At 50.1% G+C, this 7,728-nt stretch overlaps 1 protein-coding gene across 1 annotated transcript in view; it reads right to left on the reverse strand.

Moving 5' to 3' along the window:
• Nucleotides 1-7,728, reverse strand: part of LOC144770850 (uncharacterized) — a 67,635-nt gene that overhangs the window by 58,366 nt on the left and 1,541 nt on the right. The gene's annotated exons all lie outside the window — the stretch shown is intronic.

Raw genomic sequence — 7,728 nt, forward strand, 5'->3', positions numbered from 1 at the left:
CTCTCCCTCCTGTCAGGTCAGGTATGACATCCTGGCACTGACCCACCAGCCCCAGGCCTGTACCTGGCGGCTGGACCAAAGACTGGGGTGGGCTCTCCCACACCCGGTCCTCCACCTCGGGGCTCTGTAACCTCCCACCTGGAGTGGTACCCCCTTCCAGAATTGTCAGGGCACCTGTGGCAGGTGACCTGCACAATTTGCCCACCAGTTCAGGGGTGCTATCCTGCAACTGGGGCACCAGGTCAGGGGGGACACCCTGCACCTGGCCCTCTATCCTAGGGTCTACACCCTCAAACTGCACCGGGGTCAGAGGCAAGGACTCCCTCCCTCTGCACCCCCTTCCAGAGTACCGCCCACTCCCAACTGGAGTGATACCCCTAGAAGTGACATGGGTCAGGACACTGATTACAGTGGTCCCACCCTCCAGGTCAGACAACACCTGAACCTGACTCTCCAACTCAGGGACCCAACCCTGCAGTTGAACCATTGCCTGGCGCACCAGGACTTCCCGGGGAGCACGCATGCCCCCCCTGAGGGTGGCACATAGCTCATGTGCCGTGCGACAGTCTGCCTGGCGCAGATCTCCCAACCCCTGTCCCTCTGACAGTGCGGGAAGATCCCCCAGGACAGAAGTGGTGTCCCCATAGTCATTCACTGGGGACGCAGCCCTGCTGGCTGGCCCCTGACCCACTGGTTCTTCCACTGGGGACTCTTTCCCCCTCTCGCCCCTCTTTCTGGACTTCTGCACCCTCCCAACTGGAGCGGTACTGCCAGACACCAGAACTACTGGAGCTCTGCTTACAGAGCCTCCACGTTCTCTAGCCACTGGGGGATCCCCCTCAGTGGGTGACTCATCCGGACAGCCTAGGCTCCCCACCTGGTGTTCCCTTAAAGAACCATCCAGGCTCTGAGACTGAGGTTGGGCACTACCGGGACAACACCCCTTCTCACTCCTTCCCCTTAAGGACAGGACGTGAGGCCCTACACCCCTCTCACTACTACAGGACCTAGCTGGGCTACTCTGCGCCACTTCCACCACTCTGGGCTGGAAGATACCTGAGCCACTCCCCACAGGATCACACCCCAATGCCTCTCCAGACCCTCTGGAATCCACCAGAAGGTCTGCCTCCAATGTGAGCTCCCTGGGGTCAGAGAACTCACTCTCAAACAGGTGTTGGCATAGCTCTGGAAAACTGGGACTTACAATATGCTCTCCCACAATTGGATTACACAGCCCCCTAGCAGGGTTAACCAAATTATCCTTCACCTCACCATCCAGCGCCTCACACACATACTCCACACCATTCTTCTGAGACTGGCCAGACAGTAGCGAACTGTCTCTGTCACACAACCCACACTCTTCTGGGCGGTCCTTACACTCACCCACCAGGACCTCAACCATGGGGGAATCCCTCCCACCACTAGGACCATGAACTCCTACGCCAGCTACCCTATTCCCTTCAGGGACGCTGCACACTACTGGAGCTACCTCATGCCCTTGAACCTCCTGGTGTATGTTAACCCCCTCCAAGTCAGGAGCCATACCTCTAGGTGCGCGCGCCATGCTGTCTGCACTGGTTACATTAATGTTGCTGCCACCATCTGAGCTGGACTCCACCTCCAACTCAGCAAAGCTCAATCTCTGAGCTACACACATTTCTTGTTGCTGGGCTGACGCCCTCCTGGCCTCAAGCCCCTCGAGCTCCAAGTCAAGTTTCCTCATTCTTAAGTCATGCGCAAGCTCCATTTTCATTTCTTCCAGGGCTAACTTCCTAGATTCGAGCTCCAGTTGGCAATTCAATTTCAGCTCCGCCAACTTCATTTCATGTATTCTGGCCTCCTTCCTGTCCGTCAACTCCTCTGGCGACAGGGCTCTACCAAAATCCATGATGCTTCCTGCTGGTTCAATTTCCATTCTGACTGATCCAGCCATGACTTCACAACAAATGGGGATTCTCTCAGTAAAACATAAATCAAAACAAAGTCTGTGGCTTGGTTACTGGACTGTCATCACTGTGCAATGGTCAATAGTTAAGGTAACAACACTGCAAATGTAAATCCGCTATCCTCACCGCTGCGTCCAATGTTGGAAAGGGGAGTCTCTGGTTGGCGCAGTGCAGCACTGGCGACAAGCAGGGACTCTCTCTTCCACGTCAGGGCTAAGGGTTACCTTCAAGAACAACCTCTGCTTACCCTCTAGGTAGTGTGGCGCAAGCAGTCTTGGCTAATCTCTGGGGCACATGGGGTTAAACATTTGCAATATCACACCATCACAACCAACCCACCACACAATGACACCAAACTGTATTGTATTAAAAATATATTCTCTTTATATACTTTTTAGAAGCAGGCTTGTAAATACAGTTTGTTACTTTAAAAGATTGCAAGGTTCCAGTTACTTTAAGCAATGTCACAGTTCTTGTTTAGCCTTTAGGGATGGTTCTTCAGTAGGCAATGTTCCCTAAAATGCAATGTTCTGGGCCTTCTGCCCAATTTCCGTAAGGTAATGTGCCTTCTAGCGCTTCTGGGCGCTTTGCGGCGCTCCTGTGCGCTCTGTTCGGTTTTCCTCCGCGGCCCCCCCTAAGCCTCACGCATGACGCGTGAGCGGCGTACAGTGCGGTCCTTGCGAACCGGCGGTGCGAGGCGTACTGCCGTGGAGCGGAGGCGCACTGTTCTCAGTACGTTCCCCACTGGTCAGGGTGCGATGCAGCCCAGACAAGGGCAAGGGCCAGGGAGTAGAGGCAGGGCTCAGGGCACGGTGCGCCTCGAGTGTAGGAGGGGGGTGTGAAGCGCACGACTCTCAGCGCGCACACTCCGGCTCAAGCGAGGCACACAGGTCTTTGAGCAGCGCACAGTACCTTAAGTCTTGTGGAGCGGACGGCTGAAAGGGGGGCCTGTCCCACGTCGCCTTGCTTCCCTGGGGTCGATGCGCGCTGCGGCTCTCAGCCGGGCAGGTCACGGGTCACCCGGGGCGGCGGTGATTGGTGGCGGCAGGGTCCTTTCTTTGGAGTTCGCTCCGACCCTGAAGGCGGCGGCTGTGTGGTGGCGGCAAGTGGCAGTACGGTCCCCAAGTGCGGGACGTACCCAGCCAAAGTGCCGGTTGCAGCTGTGCGCTCACAGCTGAGCTGTCGGGCAGGATGCCGATCAGAGGGGGGTTATCACAGGGCGGCAGTCCGTCTTTGCAGAGGGGTCTACGGCGCGAGGCGCAGTCGACTCGGGTGCTGGGACCGGACGGGTCCTCCTTCACGTTGCTCTCGGGGCTCACAGGCAGATGCAGTCACGGTGCTCGGGCCAGCGGCGGCTGGGCCTCACGTTGCTCTTGCTGTCCACTTTGGGCCCCTGTCACGGTGCTCGGGGGGATATCGATGTCCTGGATCACGGGGAGCGTGGCAGAGACGCACAACGCTCTCGGTCTCCTCAGTCAGCGCTGCAGCGATGAGCAGCCCACACAGCAGTTCCTTGATCAGGGAGGGTAGCGCCCACTGTTCCTGGGCGCTGGTCAGGGGGCAAGTTCACAAGCAAGCCCTTGGAGATCTTTTAGCAGAGTTTGGCACAAAGTTCAGTAAAAGCAAAAGTCTCTTGTAGTCTCTTCTTTTCCTCTCCTTCTGCAGCAAGGCACCAGACACAGGCCAGAGACAGCACTCCTCCTTGTAGTCCTTCCAGGTCCTTCTCTTCGGGCAGAGTTTCTTCTGTAGCGCAAACAGGATCTAATTTACAAGGAGCAGGGCTCCTACTTTTATACCCAGTTTCTTTTGTTCTTACAGGCCAGGGGGGCCTTTGCCTAACTGCTCTCGGTTCCTGAGCACTTGTGGTGGGTACTTCTGCTTCTGCATTCAGTGTGAGGGCAGGCACATCAGCCGCTCCCCAGGGGGGCGGAGCCGGCATTGTGAGGACAGGGGCAGCCTGAGCACTTTGTTGACAAGCTTCGGTCCTTCCTGGGCCAGGTGCAGGCTGAGTCATCAGTCGCTCCCCAGGAGGGCGGAGCCAGCATTGTGGAGGCAGAGCACAGCCTGATGCATCACTCAGGGGAAACTCCCACCCCCCACCAAGGTGTCATCCTGCTATTCACCACCTGTCAACTCCCAGCCCTGTCAGTCACACACTCAGACAGTCAGATACACACAAAAGCAGAGGCGGGCTGAAATGGTTAGACAAGCAAATGCTAGCTTTCTAAAAGTAGCATTTGCAAACACAGGATATTAAAATAAACTTTACTAAAAGAAGTATTTTATTATTCTGAGTTCAGGCATACTAAACATTAATTTCTACCATGTTCCCTGAGCCTGCTGGGATTATAGAGTGTAATAATTCCAGCAGCCCATCTGGCCTAAAAGGGAACTGGTAGCCTTACAATAGTGAAAAACGAATTTGGCAGTAATTCGCTATTAGAACATGCCACACACATCAGGGCATGTCCTACCTTATACTTACAATGCACCCTGCCCTCAGGCCTACCATAGGGGTGACTAACATGAAGTTAAGGGAAGGTTTAGGGGCTGGCAAGTGTGTGCACTTGCCCAGCCAGCATGACAGTACCAGACTGCACGCAGGTTCTGCAATGGCAGACCCTAGACACATTTGAAGGCTGCTTCTGTGGGTGGCGCAACCAGCGCTGCAGGCCCACTAGCAGTATTGGCATTCACAATCCCTGGCACTCCTGGTGCACTTTACTGGGGACTAACAGTAAATCCAATGAACCAATCATGGACATCAATCACATGTACACTTTACAACAGGGAGAGCATATGCACTTTAGCACTGGTCAGCAGTGGTAAAGTGCCCAGAGTCATTAAACCAACAAAAACAGGTCAGAGAGAGTATTGGAGGAAGGCAAAAAGTTTAGGGATGACCCTGCCAAGAGGCCCAGGTCCAACAGCGTTCTTTAAACAAACCAAGCCTCCAGCAGCCCGGGAATTCCCCTGCTTTTGTTTTGATTTGCACAAGAACTCCTGGAGTCCAGAAAGAACTGTAAGTTCTTAGTGACGTCTTATGTCCAACCTTACGTCAAACACGGCACCTTTCAGGTATAAATATACCAACGTTGCCTTAAGCAAACACCCGGTCGTTTGGAGCAGAGCGGCTATCTACTTGCCCGAAGCCCAGCTGATGCGAGAGCCGAAGGAAGCCGACCCTCCCACTTGATGCACTGAGAGAGACGCTGTCTTTTTCTCCAGCCGAGAAAATCCAGCTCCGGTGTTTCCAGTCACCCTTGCGGGTTGCTGGGAGATCGAGTCCTGAGAGAGAGATACAAGACCTCCTACATTCTAGAACCAAGGTACGGAGCTGACTAAACCCTTTAGAGAATTCTTGATTCAGATTCCTTGGCAAAAACTAACCTAACTTAAACTGCAACTTACTTACTCCTTCCCACGTATTAGGCTTAGGTCAGGTACACCGGGGTAGGCGTATATTAGAAGCACCAGTTGAGTACCATTTTAAAGTATCATATGGCTAAGAAACCATATCAATGCTTGTACAGTATTATTTCATAATATTACTTTTACTGTACCCACTTTATTTCATGATAAGTATTGCAATATTGGCAATTCACTTCTCAATAAATAACACTTTTTATTGAAAACGCCCGTCTCTCTATTTCTCTGCACTCTGGTGAAACTAAGTACGCAATATTGACTGAGTGAAATAGCTGCCTATTGTTTTCACATGACTCAAGAGATATACTCTTTATTCTGAGGGAGAAAAGTTGTCATGTTTATGCGGTTGTCAGAAACTAAGCCCTTCTTGTCTAAATCAGGAGAGTTAACTCTTTCCGGAACATTCGAGAAAGTTTCTAGTGACCTCTGAGCTAGCTGGCAAAACTAATTAAGTCTAATATAGTCAATAGAGACCTAGATGACCTCAGTCCTCATCTACACTGCTGTTTATATTATTCCAATGCGCAGAGCCTATTGGGAATATAGGAACTACACTACATGGCGCCCAACGTTTGGTAAGGCGATAATCTAACGCAAGACACTAGAGTAACTCAGTCGTGCTTTTTCACACAGACCCTTTTTCCCGTAAAAACTCCAATAGACGTCTGGAGTGGGTAAAAGGTTAATATCCGCCGGAACTTAGTAGGAAGAGATTCCTATGTATTAGTTTGTGGCTTAGTCAACGTTGAAGGATACAGTGTTCCAAAATATTGTGCACCTAATCTTTATTTCCCTTGAAACTTGATCTGAAACAAAAAACTTTCTGTTAGTAAAAATGACGGAAAGTGAAGATGAAAGGGAGGAAGCTAGATTGGCAGCTCAACTCCTAGCGGATGACACAAGTCTCCAACAAAATGACCCGAATGCTATAATCATTCCGGTCAATGTAAGAAAAACTATAACTAAAAAACTTATAGAAAATGGAGTATCATCACAAGGTGGTACAGTCATATTTGTGGTAGAGGCACATGAATATCGGCAGACAGAGGTATTCTATTCATGGATACATTTTCCAGCAGCACACGGTGTGACACACGAATTCCACTATTACAAAATAGAGGAACCTCCGGATGAATACGCTCCTTTCGGGGAAGTTGAAATCCCACTAAGTTACCAAGAGCACATGCTCTGTTTTAAAGGCGCCCTAAAACATCAAAATCACATCACCAGGCTAGGTCCACTAGGTAGACCAGGAGCCACGTGGCCGGTTCTAGCCAGCTACACACCACATCCAGACATTGATAAAATGTCAGACCGGGAACTTTTAGCTCAGCTAAAACTACTAATTAAAATACATAGACAATTGGTCCAATATGTCATGCGGACTTCAACAGTCTAACCAGCAATAATAATTCCAGAGACCACCCCTCACCAGGGGAACACAAATAAAATCACACCACAGAATATACAATTAGCCATTGGCAAAATACCCCCAAAACGGGAACAAATTCCATTCTGGTTAGCCTAAAAATTCACTCAGATAGAGGCAGTATTTCCTGATACTACACCTCAGGAGAAACACAGAATTCTGACTATCTGCCTTCCAATGGGGATCGCACCACATGTGGAGGACTGTGACACTTGGGGCACAGTCTTTGCTTCAATTTACACAAAAACACATGGTGTTCCGTCCATGGCGGTAATACCAGATGTGCTAAGACAGATTCAAAATGAATACGGTCCAAACCTGCTTTAACTCTGGGTATGAAATTACTGAAAGACTGCAAGCAGGTCTCGGCTATATTATATCAACGCTTTTACAGTATTATTTCATAATACTACTTTTACTGTACGCACTTTACTTCATGATAAGTATTGCAATAGTGGCAATTCACTTCTCTTGCATGAGAAAGAAGACTGCTCAATAAATACACTTTTTTTATTGAAAACGCCTGTCTCTCTATTTCTCTGCACTCTGGTGAAACTAAGTACGCACGATTGACTGAGTGAAATAGCTGCCTATTGTTTTCACACGACTCTAGAGATATACTCTTTATTCTGAGGGAGAAAAGTTGTCATGTTTATGCGGTTGTCAGAAACTAATCCCTTCTTGTCTAAATCAGGAGAGTTAACTCTTTCCTGAACATTCGAGAAAGTTTCTAGTGACCTCTGAGCTAGCTGGCAAAACTAATTAAGTCTAATATAGTCAGTGGAGACCTAGATGACCTCAGTCCTACGTCTACACTGCTGTTTATATTATTCCAATACGCAGAGCCTATTGGGAATATAGGAACTACACTACAGTCTACACCACCTCAAAGACTCAAAGCTTACATCCCCAACCGGGTTCTGC

This window comes from Lissotriton helveticus, chromosome 7 (genome assembly GCF_964261635.1).
Source record: "Lissotriton helveticus chromosome 7, aLisHel1.1, whole genome shotgun sequence".
NCBI lineage: Eukaryota > Metazoa > Chordata > Amphibia > Caudata > Salamandridae > Lissotriton > Lissotriton helveticus.